The following is a 26,132-nucleotide window of genomic DNA, read 5'->3' on the forward strand; positions in this document are numbered from 1 at the left end:
ATGTATCCGGGAGTCTCCCAAAATCCAGTTAACTTGTTTGTGCGTGCACACAGAGCCATGGCTGTCTGGTCTCCTGTCAGGGAGAAGACTGTCATTAAATCTCTCCGTTCAGAACACACCCACTGAACTTTACTGACCAATCCCTAGCTCTGCTCATTTTCATTTGCATGTGTCTCCACCCTAGAATTTCCCATGTTAACATGCGCGCCAGCAAACCACTGCCATGTCCGCGGACACATACAGGATCAGAGTGTGACGACTGTATATTTAAGTATTATTCCCCTTTTCCCCTTTAAGGTGGGCTCTGAAAAGAGCCATTTTTTTTGTTTTTGGGCAGATGCCTACAAACACCTGTTATTTTGTGTTTTTTAAAAAAAACACATTTCTTGCTTTACTCCTACAACCATTATAGAACCTTCTCTAAAGCAAGCCTTACATTCCAAAAGAAATGGCATTTCCCAAAGAAGATAACGCAACACCATCTACTTCAAAATAATCTGCATTACTGGGAACAATGTTATCGTGGCTGCAGAAAAACATACCAGCTCGTAACATGAATGCACGCATGCCGCGATTGATGATACACCTCCCAATATTTTGATCAGGGCAGAAAACAGAACTGTTGCCCCATTTTCCTCCAAGGAGTAAACCAGAAAAAATGACTTTCGTAGTTGGAAAGATATTCATGACAGCTTTAACCAACTGTTCCAAATCTTTCAACAAAGTACGAGAAGTCATGTAGCCCAAATGGCAAGCACCGTAGTGCAAAAGTACTACATGCGGAGGGGTCATCGTACGCATGTGTCGGCAAACTTCCACAATTGCCTCAACATTGCAATCACTCTCAGCGCTCCACACCACCTCCACTCCTCTCACACCGAAATGGTGTGCCACATGCCTACTCTCGGCATAGTGCTGTAAACCATGGACAAAAATATCTCCAAGCACCAAAACCCTGACCCTCTGCACCTCTGCCATCTTCAGTATACGGACCGTCTTTCGACATAAAATAGCAATGTGAACATCTGATTGGCTGATGCCTACAGTCCCCTTTCCATGGTGGATTTGCTGTAGAAACTGGTATGTGACACGCCCTACCCGCGGACAAGCGTTGTCTACGTGCGGCACGTAACTCTTACCCAGTCCTTCTACCCTTTCCACGTCAGTCACAAATCAATTCCCTCATTGGACAGAACTAAGCAGTCACACAGCCATCCACCAATCACAATCAACATCGCTAATCTAACTCCGTCATCAATATTTCGCACTTCAAATGTACTATCAATGACCCTGAAGGGAAGTCGCATATCATTGCAAAGCACCTACTTCAAAAACTACTGTGCAAGTGTCGCGGATTTCTACGTACATCTCCATGCAAGTGCACATGCATAAGTATAAAGTACAGGTATGCATATTTTAAGCAGAGTACAAACCCGCCTCATCTGACCCGCGAGATGCGACATTCCCAAAGATGGCCGCCGCCGTGATGTGTCGCTTCGCCTGACTCTGTCCGACAGACACCAGGCACACAGACCTCGCCGATTGGCCCAGCCTCCTCCTTCACTACTGGCCAACCACCGACAGGCGGAAGCCGGCCGGCAGAGTAAGGCCTAGGAAGAAGGCTGACTGAGCTGACCGAGCGCAGTCGGCGCTCGGTGCCCACTCCTTTTCACATTCGCATATACGCTGGATACATATTCTGCTGCAACACTATTAAGGTGAGAAGGAAAGTAAGTGCTTCATTGAAATTGTCCCCATCCATGGGCCTTGTGATTGCCCAGAAATCGTCCTTGCACTGTATTTTGCCACTCCAAAATGGCGGCTCAATGTGCAACGAAGCACTGCCTAATATGCTGACCAGGCAGCCGTCGGCAAAGCAGCCTCATTGGCCTACACCCTGCACTAGCATTGGTAATCCATGTGCAATTATCAACTATGCCACACATGTCCCCCTCCAGAAATCACATCTAGGAAACCGAGGGCAGTCTTACTTGAACTATTGCCACTGCAACTAATTAAACATACTGCTAATTCTCCACCCAGCCATATTAGATGCTCTCTTTACACCTTGTTCATTACTCACTGCCAACCCGAATCTGGGTGATTGACTGTTTATCTATTCTGAATTATCGCCCTTCAGACTCCATCTACTAATCACTTCCTCATCATGTGTGACATTTGCCCAGCCCCACAGCACAGCGCATGGTTATTACGCATCCGACTCTACCAGATCTGCTAGACTCATGTTGTTACACATAATAATGGCCTGTAGCCTGACACTACAGAATCCTAATGCTTGCATATGCATTTTTAGCCCTAGTGTGAATTCCGTATGTAGGTGAACCATGTCTGCACATGCATTTTTAGCCCTAGTGTGAATTCTGTATCTAGGTGAACCCTGTCTGCACATGCATTTTTAGCCCTAGTGTGAATTCCGTATGTAGGTGAACCCTGTCTGCACATGCATTTTTAGCCCTAGTGTGAATTCTGTATCTAGGTGAGCCCTGTCTGCACAAGCATTTTTAACCCTAGTGTGAATTCCGTATGTAGGTGAACCCTGTCTGCACATGCATTTTTAGCCCTAGTGTGAATTCTGTATCTAGGTGAACCCTGTCTGCACATGCATTTTTAGCCCTAGTGTGAATTCTGTATCTAGGTGAACCCTGTCTGCACATGCATTTTTAGCCCTAGTGTGAATTCCGTATGTAGGTGAACCCTGTCTGCACATGCATTTTTAACCCTGGTGTGAATTCTGTATCTAGGTGAGCCCTGTCTGCACATGCATTTTTAACCTTAGTGTGAATTCTATATAGGAGGTGAACTGTGTCTACATATGCATTTTGCATCTTTGCAATTAACTAGCATGCCTCCCCTGCTCAGTAATTGCCTTGCCTACTCCCTGCTCCTCTTAATCACCATAATACTGTCCAACATGCTGCCTCAACATCCAACTACCATGTGCACGACCTTACCTAACTCCAATTCATCCAACTGCTTACCGCTAATGATAATTGAGGCACCCTTATTGCCACCAGCTAGCATCCCCCGCCCCACTATAGACAGGAATACTAGACTCAGAGCTAGATTAGCCAAAATCTACAAGCCACTCGCCCGCTCCGTGCCCACCACAAAGAGACCTAGCACCACTCCCACCAACCGTAACAACTTCAAACCTAAATTATCTCTGAACCACCATAGTAAATATCCACCTCATCCCACTAACCAGAGAAATACTAAACCCATACTGAAGTTGTCGGCCTCTACTACAACTACACCTATAGTGAGCCCCCAAATCAAGGGAGCTCTAATCAACGCTAGATCATTAGTAGCTCATGCAACCGAAATTGCTATCAATGAAGACCTAGACCTCCTTGCTATTACAGAGACCTGGCTCCATCCGGCAGCAGGCCCCATGCTTATGTTAGCAGTCCCTGATAATTACACTATCTTGAGACAAGACCGACCTAACTCTAGAGGAGGTGGTGTTGCCATCATTCATAAATGTAGCCTTCCTATAAGAGTAGCTACCACCATCAGTGTCCCTTCCTGCGAACTACTCTCAGCCAAAGTTCCCATTACTAATGCCCAAACCCTTAACATCCATGTGATCTATCGCCCTCCAGGCCCATTAGGTACATTCGATGAGGATCTTAACACTATCCTATGTACTAACCTAAAAAACACTACACAGGCGCTCACCCTGGGAGACTTCAATATGGGTTTCAACGACCCCGAAGACCAAGCTGCCATCACCACGCTTAACACCATTACTGAATTAGGATTTACGCAAAGAAGCCTAAAACCCACCCATGACAAGGGAAGAATACTTGACTGGGTGGCTGACTATAACTGCCTAGCCAACATTACGGACATCTCACCACTAGCCTGGACCGACCACCACTTGGTATCATTCTTGCTGTCCACCACTAGACCTCCTCCTATGCAGTCCAGTAGGGCCCAACCCACTCTCACGAGAAACAAAAAGAGCATCACGGTGGAGAGACTTATCCCCACCCTACTCCCCACACTCAACTCACTCCCTGACAACCTGGATCCTGAGACCCTAGTTGAGGAATATAATAAAATGATATCCTCTTCCTTGGACTTAATCTCCCCTCTCAAACTCAGGCCAAGCAAGCCCAAAACACACTTGAACAACTGGTATACACCATTCCTCAAAAACTTAAGACAGAAAAAAAGAAATTGTGAAACCATCTGGAAAAGAGACCCATCAGTAGCCAACAAAATCAAATTCACCAAACTAGCAGCCCTGTATAAAAAAGAAATCATCCTAGCCAAACGTACCTCCTTTGACTCCCGTATCTCCCAAGCCAGTTCAAACATGAAGGAACTATTCTCTATTCTGAAAGAAGTGGAAACCCCCATAGCACCACCAGACACCTGCATTAAAGATAAGAACTGGTGCACCGACATCCAAAATGCCTTAGCCAACAAAATCGCTACGTTACAAAATAAAATATCTTGTAAAAAAGCATCTTTGAATATCCCTGGCCTGTCTAAGCTACCCGAGAAGCAGATTACAAGTGAACATACCCGATTCAATTTTACTAAAGTGACCATCCTTGAAGTTGAAAAATTCATCTTGTCATTCAAGCCCTCCAACCTGCAGGGAGACCTATGTCCAGCACAGCTCATAAAAGACGCTGCCCGTGACCTCTCCCCATTTATCACAAAGCTAATCAATGCCTCCTTCTCCACTGGGTCCATCCCAACCTACCTAAAACAATCCTGGGTTCTACCTTTACTAAAAAAAAAATGACCCTTGACCCAGCTACCCCCACGAATTACAGACCCATAACGGTACCGTTCCTCCTGAAAATCCTGGACAAGGTAGCCTATGATCAAATACCAAAGCACTTGGAAGAACACCACCTGCTAGGAGCCAGACAATCAGGCTTCTGACCCCAACAAGGGACTGAGACAGCTCTCATCGACCTTAAAACACAGATCGATCTGCTCAGAGACACTGGCCAAGCAGCATTACTCCTCCTCCTCGACCTCTCTGCAGCATTCGACATGGTCGACCACTCAGTCCTTTGCACTCACCTACACACGGCCGCCCATTTCTCCCCCGAGGCCATTACATGGATTAGATCCTTCCTCAATGGCAGAACCATGAGGGTTTTTTCGCCTATAGATGCTGCAGACCCCATACCCATCACCTGTGGCGTACCTCAGGGCTCCTGTGTCTCCCCTACACTGTATAACATATTTACCAAGCCCCTTTTCGATGATCTGGATCATCTCGGTATCACCTACACTAACTATGCAGATGATACCCAGAGCCTCCTTCCACTTTCTGGAGATTATGGAAAAGATTTGGCCTTGGTGAATAGGGTTTACATCATCCAGGCATGGATGGCCACTCACGGTCTATGCCTGAATGATGATAAAACTGAACTCATCACCTTGGGTACTACAGCCAGCCTAAAGAAATTAAGCCCAGCTTACTCATCCTTCATGATTGATGGCAACACCATCAGAGTGGGACCTCCACGGCTTAAACGTGCAAATTGATCCGCACAGCCAAACCTTTTCTATCCGTCACCAGCTGCCTGACCTTGGCCAGAGCCCTCATACTATCCCGCTTAGACTACTGTAACACGATTTATCTTGGATCCTCCAAAGCCATTACTAGCAAGCTTCAAACCCTCCAGAATAATGCACTCAGAGCGTCCCTGGGCATCTCCAGAAGAGACCACATCACAGCACACAGCCAGCAGAACAACTGGACCCCTATCATAGACAAAATCTCCCTTAAAACTGCTTCACTCACCCATAGGTCCCTTAATAACGTGGCCCCCATCTACCTGATGGGCAGATTTCACAGACTGACATCCTCGAGACCAACAAGGTCAGCATACAGAGACTGCCTCTCCGTCCCTAACTACAAACGCTCTACCATAGGAGGTAATGGCTTCCCAGTGAAAGCGGCGAAACTGTGGAACTCTCTACCACCCACTCTTAGAATGGATTTACCCTACCAAAACTTCCGCTCCAAGATGATGTCTTGGCTGAAGACAGCTGCTATCTAAACATACTGAGCCAGGACGTCTCTCCCTCCTGTCATCTGGACACACAATTGTTAACTGTATATTTGTATATATTGTTTGCTCTCCTCCATTACTACTGTATATATGCCATGTATATATTTTACTGTCTGCAACTAAGTTTCGCAAATTCTTGTATCTGCTGCGCCCTGTTACCCTAGGGTATTCCGGCGCATTACAAATAATAAACAAAACAAACAAAACAAAACATGATTTCACTTAAACAAATTACTGCCAATAAATCTGCATGGGCAATGCATGCCAACGCTCCCCCTTTATGTGCAAGATATCCGATTTTTCATTGACAAACCGCACTATTGTTTACTGTCTCCCGCATGACCTGCACATGCGTCACAACTATCCCTATTGAGCGCAAAACTCTATTGTCCATTAGAAAATGTCTGAATTTTGTAACATGTACCGCCTACATTAATGCTACTTGCAATGCGATCATATGAGAAAAATAAACGCTCCCGATTGCTGTGGTGACATCTCCCACTGAGGGTCTCCCGATTTTTCAGAATTGTACTTATAATATGAAAGTAGAGGATTCCCCCCCCCCCCATCTACTATAATGACCTATCGCTTACGAACGTCTCTGCTATAGATAATACAGCTTTAATAAACAAGGCATTTTCATAACCTAAAAATTGTACTCCTTTCTGAAGCACGTGCAACTAAGATACTGCAAATAACATCCAGAGGTAGCACATAGTGAAGTAAAATGTGCACATGCACTGTGTTGAAATATGAAAGGCTAATACTCCGATAAAAGATGCAAAAGTAACATGTATAGTAACATCACTGCTTTAAGCACACAAAGTTAATAATTTTTTTTTTTTTTTTTTTACAATCGCAGTGAAAACTACTCTCCTGAAAATCAACAGCATCTACACTGCAAACAACATGTCCGAAGAAACCTGGTCATTCCGCAAAAAAAGTAAGTAGAGTACTACCTTTATATTCTAACTATTACTCAAAGATACTGTGTGGGTTATTTATTTAATTCGTGCTCCAAACCACACATTGATTTCTGAACCATTCTACCCACAAATCCCCATTTATTAAATTAAGAATAACAGGCAGAATGGCTCACAAATCCCTGTGTGTTTGGAACGCAAATAACATACAAAATCCTTACAATGTTAGTACTAGAAAACTAATAACGGTTTTAATGTTATGCCATTACGTTTACTGTTATTGCTTCTCCTCACCACTAGGCCACTTTGTACTCTCATCTGAAGCACATTGTAGTAATATAAAAACAGAGCAATGGCCTTCCCAATTCATTGTAAGAGGCCAATGCACATTGACACACAACCACAAAGAGTTTCCCCATCAAACGCATGCACACGCAAACATACGTTGTACAACAGACCAAACCATGCCTTCTTTTTTTCAACAGAGCAAATAAATATAAAAGTGTTGAACCTAAGCATCCATCTGTAGCAGAGTGTGTAGAGAACGTTGGAACAAAACAGCTAATACAGTCGTTTTGGAAAACAAAGGAAGCTTCAGCTACCGAAACTTTACCTCCTCCATCAAAATGTAGCATGAAACACAAAACTCTTCACAAAAAAAAAAAATCGGCTACCAGTACTGCTAACAATTCTATTAATCCTGATGTAGTAATAAGAACCCATCGTAAAAAAAGTATTTTAGCAAAAATGTTTGGCCACAGAGTCCTTCAGAATCTAATAAGAACAGGACCGAAATCATCCTCAACCCTTAAAACCTACCGTAGAAAATTAATCCTACAAGCTCTCGTGGACAGTGCAATCCTTCTCAAAAAGAAGGTGTTCATATTAGTGTTAAATAGGATGAAATCACTAACAAAACTAAGTACCAAACTACAAAAGAAACTTATCAATAAATGGAATGTGAACAAAAATAACTTCTTACATATTTGTGGAGGTGAATGGAGTCACACGACAACCACAGAACCATATTTTAATAAAGAAGCATACAAACAAAATCAAACAAACACAATTGCCATCCATAGCAGTGGACGAGGGAATGAAAAAAAATCAGTAATACCATCATGGAACAAGAAACAGTTCTTAGAAAAGTATCCCCTGAAAACTCAGAATTACCTCTTGATTTGACTAAACGACCGTCCAGTATACAAATGGCCGTGTACATCAATGTGTGCCATTCCTAACAAATCTTTGAAATCTTTACGTCAGTTCCTCAATCAGTATGTAAAAGGTAAAGACAAAATGAAAATGAAAGTGCTGCAAAATATGGATATCTATCCAGTATGCAAATACACAGGACTGCAAGGACATTCATTAGCCTGCATTTCTGGACCTATTTGCAAAAGTACCTTCCATGATATCAAAAGGATATCAATACATCATTCAAATGTAAGAAATCTAGTGCATAAAATATACTATACTAAAAGTCCAGCTTCAGAATTAGCCAATTTAAATAACACTTCTGCATGGTACTCCCAAATACCTACAAGAAGAAATTGACGGTATCCAGAGAAAGTATTTTGAAAGTGAAAGCCACGTACAAAATGCAATAGTTTTAGAACAGACTACCAACAATGCTGCACATAGGAACCTTCTATTACACACATACAAAAAAGAAATAGAGTGCATCGGTTGAAGTACCAAACCATGTGTATGTTGCCACAGAATGTTTTATAAAAGGAACACAAAAAATGTAGACATAGCATACAAAATAGAAGACAATGAAGATTCCAAATGGTTTCAATTAGCTCTCTACTTTTAGCAGAAAACAAATATGAAATAAGAGAACCCCTAATATGTTGCAGTTACTGCACAACAAAACTAGACAACAACCAAACTCCTTCACGTGCTATCACAAGTGACGAATTACGTATATTACGTATATTTTCACTCGTGAGGTGCTGGACTCGGATGACACGGTACCGAGCAGCATCCGAGTGATTAATGTAGGCATTATGACATGGGCAGGAGACTTTATTCTCTTCTTCAAGATGTAGATCTGTGCTTCATAATAAACGCTGGAGCTCTGCAGTGACGCGACACATTTATATTACAGACGTTTAGCAGAATAGCCTGTCATTTTCAGGTTCTTTGGAGATGACATTTGGAATAACTTCAAAATTATTTTCAGCGTAGTGGCTGAACCAGCAAAACTTCAATTAGATTTTTTTGCCTTGAAAAAGACCGTAGAAGGTCGAAACACGTGTCGGCAAATCCTTCTGGCTGATCACATGAATTTGAATACAAGATACTTTGGACATACACCTGCGTGTTTCTGTTTTTGTTGAATCACAAACAGTCTTCTTATTGACAGTTCCTTTTAAATATTGGGAGTCTAGCAGCGCAACTTACTTAGTGGAGCCCAACCCTTCTGGGTTTTTTTATGCTATCACAAATAATTTGGAATTGTTCCCACTACCAAACACCCTGCAACAACTCAATTTGTATTAGAGCATCATAATTCAAACAATTCACCCATTTCAAGGAATTATACGCCTTCACCCAAAAACAGCAAAATTACCTCCCACTGAATTGGTGAAAGGCATTCGTGGCAAAGTAGTTTATTTGCAATTAGATCTAACCGAAAATGTACACACTCTAGGAGTGCAACGATCAATAGAGCATTCTTTAATTGTCTTGGTAAATGGTGTACCAACAAAGGGTAAAAATAAATTTGGCAACAACTGGTGGACTTACATAAAGTTAGACAAGCCTTGCAATATCTGAAAGACAATAACGAGTACTGCAAGGAAATAAATGGTGAAGAAAACTTAAGGGAAGCAACTGAAATAATTCAAGAGCCATCAGAAACTGGACAATTCGAATTTCTGGATCCTGCTGCAGTATGCACTCTTTTGGACCAGTACACAATTCATCCATTGCATTCCAATGAAAGCATAGATGATGCACTAGAAGCTTACCAAATGTTACAAACCAAAGGTTCACCAATGAGTATATGGGAAAAAAAGTATAGAAGCACGTGATTTTCCACTGCCATTTCCTACTGGCAAAGGTGGAAGATACAATGATAGACCCACTCAGATTATGCCATCAGAATGCCGCTCATTATGAATGTATTCGCACGATCCCAGATTTAGACAACATGTGGAGTACATATTCCACCTACTCTTTGAAAGTGAATTAGCAACTCTATGTTACAGAGTTGCACACATTTTGACATCTGGATCCCACTTTCAAAATAGATCAGCTACGCGATCGATACAAAATGAATAGGAAAAAGATGAGGTTTTCCAATCAAGTATAACAAATTTGTTTGCATACATGCGTGGTACAAAAGAGTACTGGTTCCGACGGCACGGAGACGTACGTTGTATGATCAGAAACCTCAGACCACGGACTTGGTTTGTGACACTAAGTTGTGAAGAATATGCATGGGAAGATTTACATGGGTTCCTACGCATAGCAAACAACAACAAAACCAATATAGATATGTTAACACCTGGAGAACTTTGCTCTCTAGATCCAGTTAATGTATCAAGATATTTCCATCATCGTTTCATTGCTATGCTACACTTTATTTGCAATGAAACTGTTCCACCCTTGGAGAATTGCAACACTTCTTTTGGAGGAAAGAATATCAAGCGAGAGGAGTACCACATATTCACATGCTTTTATGGATCAAAGGTGCACCTACATTTGGTCACGACAGTGATGCCACTGTTTTGCAGTTCATCCAAAAATGTCACTTGTGAAATCCCGTCACAACGGACACATAGTGACCTGCATGGGCAGATTTTACAATTTCAAAGACACAAATGTGGCAAATATTGTCGTCACAAATACAAAAACAAAGGTAAATACTATACCAAATGCTGATATGGTTTCCCTAGACCAGTTACAGAAACAGGTGAAGTGAATAACGTCATGCCTTCGGTTCAACATAGTGTTAAAGGTAAATCACCTAAGAACACGTTTTACATAAAAAGAACAGAAGAATCAAAATATATCAATGATTACAATGCAATCATTGCCTTCTTATGGAATGCAAACATAGATGTGCAGTACATTGCAGACAATTCTACTTCTGTTGCGCGATATGTTACAGCCTACTTAACAAAAGCAGAAAAAACAGACCTTCAAGACCTCTGGGATGACCTGGCATCAGACAAAACTATATCGCAGAACTTGTACAGCTTAGGCATAAAAATGCTCTCTCAGAGAATGTGGCACCTATGAAGCAGCAGATTGTTTAACCGGTACTGCTTTGTATGGAAAATCAGACAACATAGTATGGCTATGTCTTGGTCCTGCTAAAGCTGTAAAAAGGGTTCTGAAATCATAGGAGGACATAGAAACAATTGCCAGAAATGATCCCAAGAGCCAAGACATTTTAAAAAACAAGTTACTGGACACATACTATCCGAACAGGAGTAGCACTTTGGAAAGCATCTGTCTATACCACATAGCTCAAAACTTGAAGGCAGCTTAGTGAAACTTAGAAAAATAGCTTAAGTAATCATGGTAAATAGTCATTAAAAACTCCTCAACAAAAAGAACTACATTGCATGTCTCTGCTACAACCTTTTAAACCGTTGAGAAAAGAGGAAGAGATACTAGATAACTATAATTGCTATGAAGATGCTTTCAAAGCAAATGAAAGCGCCATCACCGATGTGAACTTTACGCAGTACAAAACAATGTTACACAATGAGCAGCAACACGAAGAAGAACTTCAGGCCCAACTAGATAAGGACTCTTCTGACACTAGTCAACCTTCTGTAACAGGAAGCCAAGAACCACTAGGACAGCCACTAATAGCAAATGAGGCAGAATTAGCTATGACAGAAGTGGAAAACACCATATGTCACTATCAAGAAGATATCGAAGACCTAACTGTACAACAAGCAAAACTTAAAGATCAGCGCACCATTTTTGAAGAAGTAACAAAACGAATTGTGCATGGTGTGCAACATGAAAATAAACAATGTACCTGCCAAAATTACAAACCTATACTGCTGTACGTCAGTGGTGAAGCTGGGTCAGGAAAAACATTCTTAATCAAAATCATGCGCAGGTTCCTTCAACAATTGACAAGCAACAAACTGTCAGCTGTTGTAACTGCCCCCACAGGTTTAGCTGCCTACAACATAGGTGGTGTCACTTTACACCGATTATTACTCCTTCCAGTAGAGCACCAAAACAAATTAGACTATTACAAACTTTCTGCAAAAGATGCAATGGAACTACGCAGAGTATTAAAACAAATGAAAATGCGACTTATAGATGAAGTGAGTATGGTCTCCAACCTAATGTTGGCCATGATTCACCTCAGATTGCAAGAAATACTTATAACAAACTACGAAGAACTCTTTGCAGGAAAACACATTATCGTTTTCGGAGATCTTTTACAATTGACACCAGTGAAAGGTGATGCTATTTTTAAAACTTTAGGACACAAACTTTGCCATAAAACTGTGGACAGCATAGGAAATGTCAACCTTTGGCAACATTTCCAATACAGAGAATTAACAGAAAACAGGCGGCAAACTGCAGATCTCACTTATGCCAACATCTTAAAAAGTATTAGAGTTGGTGTACTATCGCAAGAAGCACAAGCCATATTGAAAAAACGGCACATTCATGCAATTTATGGCGATAATGCATGTGCTACTGATGTTATGGAACAATTAGTGCACAAAAATGTCAATTGAATGGCGTTAATGACAACTCTTGCAAGCTGTTTCAAATTCAATGAAACAATGTTAAATAAAGAAATGCAACCAATTATAGAAATTAGCGCCACAGACAAAATAGACGTACATGGTATGACACTACCCAAGTGTGAGCAAGCTACAACAAGACTACATAGCTTAGAAAATCAATCTCCAACACAGCTGGGTTGGAAAAAATATGAAAATTATCCTTAAGTTGTAGAGTAATGGTTAAACGTAACCTTGACGTGGAGCAAGGGCTAGATAATGGGGCACTGGGAAGTGAAAAGGATAGGGCGCTCAACTGCTCGATTCCTTCTCTTCAAAGACATATATGTACGTAGAGAACATTTTCTCTAACTCTTGCATATGCAGTCACCATTCATAAATCCCAAGGTTTTACCCTAGACAAAGCATTGATAGATCTAGGAAACAGTTTTTACAGAAGGTATGAGCTACGTAGCACTATCACATTTACATACACTTGACGGTCTACTTCTAATGAACTTTGATACAAGTAAAGTGAACGCTGATATTCCTTGCATTTTAGAATACAATAGACTGTGTTCAATGTACACCCCACATCCGAAACAATATCCTGTTCCAGAAAAAGTAAAGCGTGGTAAAAGAAAACTAAATCAAACAGAAATGCAACAGAATCTGACAGCAAATCCTTCAAAGAAAACAAAAGAAGCTAAAGCTTCATAAATTACCACAAGCAAAGAAGAACCTATTAGGGAAAGTAAACCAGGTACTTCTTCAAACAAGGAACAGAAAGGCCGAAAAGTGCACTCAGATACAGAACTAGCTGGTCCATTCAAATTTTCAAATGAAACTGGTGTAAGTTGCTATGCAAATGTAGCAATGAATATTCTATTTCAATTGCCACCAATTGCTAACAATATTTACTTACACAGTACAGACCAATTGTGTTTGCAAATGTTAGTCCTGCATAGAAATGCAACAAACAACCCTGACAACACGTACAGTGTTCACAGAATAAGACAAGAATTGGACTACTGTGCTGGAATTGTGAGATTCACTATAAACACACAAGAAGATCCACAATAATTTCTAATGTACTTACGACAAGTACTGGAAAACAAAAGCATACCTAAAAATGAAATCTTCCAGATTTCATACACGTGGAAACATACATGCACTCTGTAGAAATGTGATACAGGAAGAAATTCCAAATGAGCGATTTGTGTACGTATCGATACCGAATTGTGAATCCATTCCATTTCAGCAACTTGTACAGAATGCAAACCATGTCAGATTATGTACTAGGTGCAATTCAGACAATCGCTCCACCTTACTGATACAAACACATAGTAACTACATAATACTTATGCTTCTACGTTATAATGTGGATGGTACCAAAAACAACTGCAAGCTGAGTGAATTCACACACGGTCAAGTGTCACTTGGAAAGAAAACCTTTACAACAATAGGTATAATCTACCATGCAGGAGCTACAACCAATGCAGGTCACTACACTGCATACATTAAAAAGAAATGTGGATGGTTGGAATGTAATAATAGCACCATTACTGTAAAGCAGAGATTGCCAGCTAATCTTACAAATGCGTATTTAATCTTCTTAAAGCCAAAATGTAATAACTAATGTGTACTTCAACATTACCAAAAAATGAAGTGAAAGACTACAAACAGTTAGAATACGCCAACAGGTATCTAACTGCCAAAGAGTGTATTACAGCGACACAGATAAATGAATATCACAGATATGTAACCACAAATGCACAGTTAGAATATGCCAACAGGTATCTAACTGTTAAAAATCGGCAGCAAGGCAACAAAGATAACATTAATCAGAAAGAAGAAGGAAACAGTCAAAGAAAAGAAATAGTGTGTAGCATAGCAAATAAAGGTTTTTTTAATCCGACAAGGATTTTTTTTCCCAGACCCAAGGATTTGAAACACAAACACAGAAACTGAGCAAAATGCACAGTACACTGCTTTGTAAAGTAAATATGAGGGTAAAAAAAAAAAAAGCTAAACTGTCTATTATACAAGGAATAAGTCTTCGTAAAATTCAAACACTAACATGCTTTTTTCTTTTATCACAGAAATTGAAAAAGTATCGTTCCGCCAAGTGCTAAAGTCATGTAAGACATATATGGATTTAGAAAAAAGTAAACAGTAAGTATAATTGCAGTCATCTCATACATATGCAAATCTACACGTCTAATCTGTGGCACTAATATACTGCAGTGGCTGTAGGCTGGCCCTAGCATCTTCGTTGTATAACCTACGACCTACACCCTACGGCCAAGCAACCAAGACAATCGGTCCTACCCGCAACCATCACTGCATATCAAAACCATGGTGCTTGTAATTTGACTACTTATAAGTTTACTCTTGGGTGCATAGTCTGCAGCCATGCACCCAAGACGCTATGACGTGCAGACAATTACCACACCGCACCCATGTTCACTTATAACCTCACCGCTTAGGACTTCAGTCTTGGGTGCATGGCCTCTGGCCATGCACCCAAGATTCTGGGTCCTAGAAGAACCACCACAGCATATCGCACCCATTGTGGCTTCTTATTTCACTACGTATAAAGTTGGGGTTGGGAGCATGGCCTTCAGGCATGCATCCCAAATGCTAGTCCCTCCCCACAACCACCTGAATAATGTTTCATAGTGCGAGTGTACCTATACCTGTGATATGCTGCAGTAGTTGTGACCCCAGGCTACAAACATAGGCCATAGATTTTTCAATGTATGGGTATTAAGTATATAAAATCCATAGTAGCGTACAACTGCAGTGCTTACAACTTTGTTCTCCGGTGCATGGCCTTCAGCCATGCACCAAAGACTGTACATCCTGGCCAAAACTACCACACCATAACTGCTGCTCCTCCCCATAACCAGCTGAGTGATGTACTACCACACCATATGAAACCCATTGGGGCGTGTAAGTACACTGCATACAAAAGTGCTGTTGTGGGGCCTTCAGCCATGCACCCATGACTGCAGCCCCTCCCCACAGCCACCCGAGTAATGCATCACCACACCATATCACACCCATTGTAGCTTGTAAGTACAGTACGTGCTGTTGGGTGCATGGCCGTCGGTCATGCACCCATGACTGCTGCCCCTCCACACAGCCAGGAGACTGATGTAGTACCACACCATATCACACCCATTGGGGCGTGTAACTACTCTACGTACAAATGTGCTGTTGGGTGCATGGCCTTTTGCCATGCACCCATAACTGCACGGCCTTCCCACAGCCACTTGAGTGATGGGCGATACTACGGGTGTATCTATAGTTGTGGTATGCTACAGTGGATGAGGCCTTAGTATAGAGTCTTATGTGTTTGTCCATAGATATTGCTATGTATGGGTGTGCAGTAGCTTATAAGTTTAGTGCTTACGAATTTGTTGTTGTGTGCATGGCCTTTGGCCATGCATCCAACTCTCTACACACTCTCCACAACCACCTGAACCATAAGCAATACTACAGGTGTATCCATTGCTGCGACATGCAGCGTTGGTTGTGGCCAGGGCCTACAGTCTTGGAAGCATGGCCTACGGCTTACGGCGTATGGCCATGCACCCAAGACTCTAGGCCCTGGCCACAACCAGCAGAGCATATTACATCCATGCTTGCTTATACATCATTAACACACACATACAATTAAACATTGTAAGTGGACCATGTACTCAATTCGTACACGGGACTCTAGGCCCTGGTCACACCTACCAGATACATAATCGAATGTATGGCTGTGATGTATGAAAGTGATGTCCTGCAGTGCTTGTGGGCAGGGTCTACACTCTTCAGAGTTTGGCCTACAGCCTTCAGCCATGCACCCAAAGGGTACGTCCTGCCCACAACCACTGCACTATATAAAATCCATGTTGGTTGATAAAGTTATAGCTTATAACTTTGTTGTTGGGTGCATGGCCTTTACTGCAGGTCCTCCCCACAACCACCTCAGTGATGTGACTGAGATACGGGTGTATCTATAGGTGTGGTATGCTTCAGTGCTTCTGGCCAGAGGCTGGACTCCTAGCTGTATGTGCATAGATAATGGAAGTTATGGCTGTGCAGTGGCTTAGACCTCCAGTGCTTATAACTGTGTTCTTGGGTGCATGGCCTTTGGCCTTCAGTCAGGAACTAAACATTCAAAAAGTACTACATTTGTAGACTTATACTTCAAATAAGTTCTTACAGTAATTCACTCGGGGTTCACTCAGAGCATATGAAACATATACATAGGGAAAAGCACAGACTTGGAAGACAGCAATGCTTTCTATGTATGAGGATGATCAGTAAGGGTATCAACAGTTTTTTTGTATAGTTCTACTGTTTTTTTATTACTGTACTTTCCCTGGATATGCTCATACTTGTATACATTGTACTCACACTACTTTCCTTAGGGTCTACTCACAGTATGTGATATTTATACATAGGGAAGTAGTAGTTTTGAAGTAGAGCAATAATTTCTGTGCATATTGTCTGGTAATAATGCTGTTTTTTTGTTTACTTCACTCTCCCTGTATATGTTCATATTTGTATGTGTTGTCTGCTTGTGTTTTGTTTGAAATAATGCAATTATGTAGTAAGTGGGTTTTATTAGGTTCTTATTAAATGTGTCCCAGTACGCTAAACTCTAATATGAAAGCTTTTATCATTTCACTATTCCACATGGCAAGATTATTAATATTGCACCTCCATCATGTATGCTGCACACAATGCCTACGGTTCTACATGATAAGATATGATATGATAGGTTATTTATAACGCACTTAATACCCAGAGGTTTCTAAGCGCGGACCCAGGGATCGAACCTGTGTTGCTCCGTGTCTTCTTGTTTCCAAGTCGAGCACGCTGCCGCTGAGCTATCCTCCTGGGACATGAGTAGCTAAGTATACTGGAAAGAACTTCATAATAGAATGCTATTTTTATCAATGCATTGCTTAATGCACTACGTACCTCATGACATTTATTCTAATGATCCTTGACACTTTATCAACATTACAATAAGAATCCCTTGAACAGACTTTTCATGAAAATTAAATGCACATGTGATGTCATCAATGACATTTGTGATGTCATCTTTGATGTCCTGGGTGCACGGTGGTGGCGCCAGTTATGGTTGCTTAGCTTACCATAACTGGCAAATTTCAGGGGTTTTTCGATTATGCTTTGAACCATAACGTCCGTTTAACAAAGTTTTTTTTACTGAATTTCATAGGTTTTTATTAGCGTAACTTGACCATAACCTCCCTTTATCAAATTTAATTTTACTGAATATACATATTCATAGTGTAAATTTGATAGATGTTTACTAGGATTCCCTTACTTTATATACATGTAAAATAGAACATACTGAACCCCTAGCTAGTGATTTTGATGTCCGCGGACTGTGCAAATGTCCGCAGACAGACGCGGACAACACCAATACTACCCAAAAACCCAGGGGTATCTTAAATTGTTATATCATACCACATGAACACTGTACAAGTTGAAAAACCAACACACAAACACATTATATATAATAATAAGAATTAGAACTTATAATAATAATAATAATTAATAATAATAATTTAGCATTTATATAGCGCTACGAACCCTCAGGTATCTGAGCGCTGCTTATTATTACCCACGGTGTGTGGTGCTCATTTATCGAACTCGGAAGGATGAAAGGCTGAGTTTGGCCCTGCCGGGATTCGAACCTGCGTCTGCAAGCTCTGCACAGATGTCAAAGCGAGCGCTCTACTCGCTGTGCCACTTGACCGATCTAACACATCAAACATCCATTTAAATACCATACATAGTAAAATGGAATATACCAAAAAAAGAAAGGTATGCTTCTAACATAATTATCTCACAGAAACTGCACAACTAGGAGCAGCAGCAGCTCTACAGAACAGTAAGAAGACAATTTACCACAAACTAGTAAGGAAACTTTTTTTTCTTATACATTTCTAAAATGTCTATATTAAATACAATAAAAGTAATAAAAAAATATTCCTCACAGAAATGTCAAATACTTTTGAGGAAATGTCTGAAGATAGTGAAACTAATGGTAGACACTTCTCTATATAACCAAATTAATAAGCATTACTTTATGTACACTTAAGGTTCCAAGTAAAACTGAAAAACCCTTGAAATTCGCCAGTTATGGTAAGATAAGCAACCATAACTCGTGCCACCACCGTGCACTGCTAAGACTAACACCCAGGACATCAAAGATGACATCACAATGTCCATAATATTTTCTATAATATTCTCACCATGGCACAAGTCCCACATAGTAATCCTGAGTGTCTACATGCCTTTTGAAACGTTTCAAACTTTTTTTTGTGTTCATCTGTCCACGGACAGCGCGCAAGTTCGCGAACCGCGCACAAGCACCCCTATAAAAGACCACACCCTAGAGCTTATTCTCATTGTGTTTCTGGCTATTCTTCAGAGCAGAGCCATTTCTCCAGCAACTTGCTGATTACACCATCGAGATGGCATCCCTGGCTGCAGAACTGCCACCTGGTGCTGCACCTGCTTCAGCACCACCCCCACCCCCGCCACCACCACCACCACCTCCCCAAGGGCCTGAAGAGGGGAACAGGAGTGAGGATGCAGAGGAGGAAGAAGAGGATGATGAGAATGAGGTAGAGGAAAACCCTACTACCCGCACTAGGTGCGAGTCTTGGGTGTGGCGGTTTTTACCATTCATGGTAATGTTCCTAAGGCTCGTGCAAACCGTGTTACCTGCAATGTGTGCAAAATGATACTCAGTCGCGGGAAGCACGGTAAGTACAGCTTTGGGACCACTACTATGAAGCGACACCCGAGGTCATTTCACTCTGGGGCTATTGGCAGGGTTGTACCTTGCGAAGAACGTAGCAGGTTGATTTCCCCTCCTTCATCCTCTGTTTCTGATCCTGTCACCACAAGGACCACCTCTGTGGGACAGCGTCTTCCTCAAGCTGCCTCACAGGCCATACAGAATGCTTATGACCCTTACCTTTCGAGGGTTACAGTTGTATGTATGTACTGTGACACAGTACTCTGCAGGGGGGAGCGACTTCGTAGTGCTTTTGAGATTATCGTCTCAAAGCACAAGAAGATCTGCTCACTACCCAAATAAAACCCACTCTACATCTTCCTCTCTCAGCTCGCCCTTTCTTATCCCTGTGGTTGGTGTCCCCCCTTTACCTTTCTTTCCCCTCCTAGTGTGCGTGTATAAAAAACCAAAAAAAATACAAAATATCAAAAATCAAAAAAAAATAAGGCTCTTTTCAGAGCCGTCTTTGACAGTTAAAAAATAGAAGTGAAAATAAATGAAGCAGGTCCCTTTGTATTTTTCTAGAAGTCCGCGGACAGTTCGCGAACATTTAAAAAATCGGGTTGCTACCCCATCACAAACATTGCAATTTTTTCTGGGAAGAAGTGGTGGCTCTGAAAAGAGCCTTTGGGTGGTGTTTGTAAGTCAAAAATTATAAATGCTTAACACCTACTTCAAAATGGTTGTTGTAATTCCAAAAAAGGTCGCAATGCATTTTGTACATTTCTCAGAAAAATCTGATTGCCAGCATAAGTAAGATGGACTCCATCTCTGCGAAAAATGTATGTACTATAAAACATAATATTTTCATTGTGAAAAGAGGACATGCCAAAATATCTTAGAAAGGCACAAACAGCCTTATTAACATTGCGCCTTGCTTTTTCCATTTGTGGACCAAATGAAGAAGAACGAAGCCACATTTGTCTCTGCGCAATCCGTGAAAATATCACTTGAGAATTTGGAAACATGTCCATAACCTTCCCAAGTCCTTCTTTCATAGCAAATTGCAAATCAATTCCAGTCACATGTCCTAAATTGTTCCCTCCACAATGAATTACAATTATGTCTGGATGTTGCTCTGTCTCCAAAGTAGCACAGAGAGGTAGCAAGTCCAACCACTTCATTCCAAGTACTCCATGCCAGTGTACTTCCACATGTGGGAATCCAAGATCTACAGCTACTCCACAGCTTTCTGCATGCACCTTCAACCAATGTATCCACGAATCTCCCAAAATCCAAACAATCTGTTTTCTGAAACACACAGCCATAGCTATCTTTTGTTCTCTCAGCAAAAAGAGTATCTGAGAAACTCTCTCCTGGCACAACACACCCACTAAACTTTCCTGACCAATCCCTTTCAGTGCTTATTCTCATTTGCATGACTTCTGAACCCAAAAATCCCTGGATGTAACTCCCGATGTCCGCGAACTACCGCCATGTCCGCAGACATATCGTAACATGAACAGCCCTTCTACCATTTCCACTTCACTGTCTCTGCCATTCCTTCATTGGATGTAGCTAAAAAAAAAAATCACATGACCATGCACCAATCACATTCAATACCTCTAGATCTAACTGCGTCATCATAGATCAGCACTGCAAATGTACTGTGAATCTCTCTGAGTACAAGTGTCATATCATTGGCAAGCACAATCTACCAGAAATACTGTACAAGTCTCCAAGATTTCTATTTGCAGCTCCATGCATATCCATATGCATGAACACAAACTTCAGGTATGCATATTTTCTGTACAGTAGATGAACACATTTTCAAACAGACTTTCAGCTTGTGTAATCTGTAAAATGAATTTACTGTATTTTTTTCAATTTCCTAAAATCAACTATCACTAATAAACCTTTATACTATTTACTTTCTTTATACACACACACTCAAATCATGTTAAACTAACATTTTTTAAATGAAATATATAGACTACATATATTCAAACAAAATTGCATGCAAGCACAATCTATGTTTAAATCTTTAAAAAAATACTTACACAATTTCATATTTTTTTGTTTTTATTTATTTACTTAATTACTTTAATTTAGACATGACATTGAGGCGCTATTACCTAGAACAGCTTACTTACAGAAATAGTGGTATTCACTGGTATATTATAAATTTCACAAGACATAGTAAAGATATTTTTTTTTGCCACAGTTAGTCATTCAATACAATTTGTTCATTAAGAACATATATGTACTGAACTGATGCAATGTATCTTATGTAAATAAATTTTATTGGTTTTAAAGAAGGCACTGAGGATTTCAATTAAAAAAATCAATATCTAAATTAAAAACAGCGCTATATACAAACAAAGTTACTAATTTGAAGCTTTTACAATTGCAGTGAAGACCAGTCTCCTGAAAAGAAGCAGCCGAATTTGAAGAACAAAGAAGAAGAAGTTACCTGTTAATTTATGAAAAAAAGTAAGTAGAATATCACCATAATATTTGTATTATTAATCAAACATACTATTACGTTAATACAAGCTATTTTGGTGCCTAAAAATAGAGATTGTGTACCATTTTGTCCAAAAATCTCCATGTCTTAAACAGCAATTTACAGCCAGAAAGGCCCACAAATTCCTATTTTTGGACACACAAATTACCTAACTGAACAGCTACAATTTTCATATTATAGAACAAACAACTGTTTTAATTGTATACATTAGATTTACTATTTGTACTTTTCCACACCACTAGCTTACTTTTTTTTGTCATCTGAACCCCAGTTTAGTAACACATAAATTCAAGAATACCTATCCCTATTAGTTGTAGTTCCCAATGCACAATCACACACCACTGCATACATCTTTATCATCTTACTCAAACACTCATGCACACAGCACACATACATTCCAGAACACCCCAACCCATATCTTCTTTATTTTTTTCAACAGACCCTAAAGAATGCCTACCAAAAGTCAAGTCTGTAGAAAGAAACGCAAAAGTAGAGTAAATGAAAATAAAAGTGTCCAACATAAGCATCCATCTATAGCAGAATTTGTAAAAAAAAGTTGAAACAAAAACAGCTAATACAGTCATTTAGTGAAACACAAGAAGTTTCAAGTACAAAAACTTTGCCTCCTCTATCAAAATGTAAAACAAACCAAAAAACAATTAACAGAAAATTAGCTATCACTACAGATAAAACTACTTCTTCAAATTTTAATGTAGTGCAAAGTAAGCATACCAAAAAAAGTATTTTAGCCAAAATGTACCGTCACAAAGTCCTTCAAAATCTTATAAAAACAGGAGAGAAATCAGGTTCAATGCTTAAAACCTATCGTAGGAAATTAATCTTAGAAGCGTTGATGGACAGTGCAATTCTTCTGAAAAGAAAGTTATTTATTTTACTATTAAACAAAATGAAACTACTAACAAAACTAATAACTAAATTACAAAAAAGACTCCTCAATAAGCGAAATGTCAACATAAATAACTTCTTAAGTATCTGCGGAGTTGAGCCAGAACCATATTTTAATGAAGAAGCTTACAAGCGTACAAACAAAGGCAAACAAATACAATTGCCATACATAAGAGTGGTCGAGGTTATGAAAAAGGGAATACCATAATGGAACAAGAAGTACTCCTTACAAAAATATGCCCTGAAAACTTGGAATTACCCCTCCATTCAACTGAATCAGAACGTCTAGTGTACAAATGGCCATGCACGTCAATGTGTAACATTCCCAAACAATGTTTCAAATCTTTAAGCCAATTCCTCAATAAATATGTAAAAAGCAAAGACAAAATCAAAATTAAATTACTGCAAAATATGGATACCTGTCCAGTGCGCAAGTACACAGGACTACAAGGACATTCATTGGCCTGCATTACAGGACCTACTTGTAAAACCACTTTCCATGATATCAAAAGAATATCAACAAATCATTCAACTATAAGAAATCTAGTCTATAAACTGTACTATGCTAAAAGTCCTGCTTTAGCACTAGCAAAGTTAAATAACATCCTTCTACATGGTACAGCCAAAGACCTACTTGAAGAAATTCACTATATCCAGAAAAAATATTTTGGAAGTGAAAGCCATTTACAGAATGAAATGGCTTTAAACCAATTAAGCAACAATTCTACATATGGCAACCTTTTGCTAAACACATACAAAAAATAAATACTAATATGTAAAAGTACATTAGCTGAAGTACCAAACCATGTATGTGTATGTTGCCGTAGAACTTTTTATAAAAGTAACACAAAAACTGTAGACCTATCATAGAAAATAGAAGACAATGAAGATTCTAAATGGTTTGAATTAGCTCTCTACCTTGTAGCAGAAAACAAATATGAAATAACTGAGCCCTTAATACTTTGCAGTTACTGCACTACAAAACTTAACAACCAAACTCCTTCACGTGCTATCACAAATAATTTGGAATTATACCCAGTACCAAAACCCCTACAACAACTTAATGTATATGAGAGCATCATAATTCAAACAGTACACCCATTTCAAGCAATAATACGCCTTCAACCAAAAACAGCAAAATTACCTCCCTCTGAATTGGTAAAAGGCATTCGTGGAAAAGTAGTTTATTTACATTAGATCTAAAAGAAAATGTGCATACTCTGGGAGTGCAACATCCAATACATCCAATATATTAGTAAATGGAGTACCTACAAAAGACAAAAAAATATGGCAACAGCTGGTAGATTTATTTAAAGTTAGACAAGCCTTCCAATATCTTAAAGAGAATAATGAATATTACAAAGAAATTAATATTGAGGAAAACTTGAAAGATACAACTGAAATAATTCAAGAAACACAAGAAGCTGGTCAATTTGAGCTACTAGATCCTGCTACAATATCAAATACTTTAGACCATTATACAATTCGTCCTTTGCACTGTAATGACACCGTAGAAGATTTACTGGAAACTTCCCAAATGCGTCAAACAAAAGGATCGCCAATCAGCATATGGGAAAAAAGTATAGAAGCACGTGCTTTTCCTCTACTCTTTCCTACTGGCAAAGGAGGAAGGTATGATGATAGACCTATTCAAATATCAGCTTCAGAATACCGCTCATTACGGATGTATTCTGAAGATCCCAGATTTAGACAAAATGTGGAATACATATTCCACCTACTCTTTGAAAGTGAACTAGCAACTTTATGTTACAGAATTGCACACATATTAAAATCAGGATCACACTTTCAAAATATGACAGCTACACAATTATTAGAAAAAGTGCAACAAAAGGATGAGGTTTTACAATCAAATATTACAAATCTATTAGCAAATATGCGTGCTACTAAAGAGTACTGGTTTCGACGTCATGGAGATGTACGTTGTATGATCAGAAACCTTGGCCCACCCACTTGGTTTGTTACATTAAGTTGTGCAGAATATGCATGGGAAGATTTACATGATTTCCTACGCATATCAAATAAAAACAAAACAAACATAGATATACTAACACCTGAAGAACTTTGTTCTTTGGATCCTGTTAATGTTTCAAGATATTTTCACCATCGCTTCATTGCTATGCTACATTTTATTTGTAATAAAACTGTTCCTCCCCTTGGAGAAGTGCAACACTTCTTTTGGAGAAAAGAATACCAAGCCAGAGGAGCACCACATATCCACATGCTTTTATGGATTAAAGATGCTCCTAAATTTGGTCAAGACAGTGATGCCACTGTTTTGCAGTTTATTGAAAAATATGTCACTTGTGAAATTCCATCAGAAGCCACAAATAGTGATCTTCATGCACACATTTTACAATTTCAAAGACACAAATGTGGAAAATATTGTCGTTGCAAATACAAAAACAAAGGGAAATACTACACCAAATGCCACTTTGGTTTCCCTAGACCAGTTACAAATACAGGTCAAGTGAACAACCTCATGTCTTCAGTTAGACCTAGTGTTAAAGGTAAGTCACCTAAAAATACATATTACATAAAAAGAAAAGAAGAAGAAAAATATATCAATGATTATAATGCAATCATTGCCCACTTATGGAATGCAAACATAGATGTGCAGTACATTGCAGACAATTCTACTGCAGTTGCACGATATGTCACAGCATACTTAACTAAAGTAGAAAAGACAGAGCTCCAAGACCTCTGGAATGACCTGTCATCAGATAAAACAGTATCTCAGAAATTATACAGCTTGGGCATAAAAATGCTCACCCATAGAGAATGTGGATCATATGAAGCAGCTGATCGTTTAACGGGTACTGCATTGTATGGTAAATCTGAAAATATAGTATGGCTTAGTCTTGGTCCAGCTAAATCTAGAATGAGAGTTCTAAAATCATATGCAGATATAGAAACAATAGCCAAACATGATCCCAACAGCCAAGACATTTTAAAAAACAATTTATTGGACACATACTACCCAAACAGAAGTAATACTTTGGAAAACATGTGTCTATACCACATAGCCCAAAACTACACATACAAAAATAATATGAAACCTGATGAAAAAAAAGGTAAATATAGAGTGACAAACTGTGAAGGCAGCTTAGTTAAACTCACTAAACCAAATTTAATTAATCATTTCAAATTGTCATTAAAGACTCCTCAACATAAAGAAATATATTATATGTCCCT

Source organism: Ambystoma mexicanum, chromosome 6p, assembly GCF_040938575.1.
Source record: "Ambystoma mexicanum isolate Mex_15411 chromosome 6p, UKY_AmexF1_1, whole genome shotgun sequence".
In the NCBI taxonomy this organism is placed as follows: Eukaryota; Metazoa; Chordata; class Amphibia; order Caudata; family Ambystomatidae; genus Ambystoma; species Ambystoma mexicanum.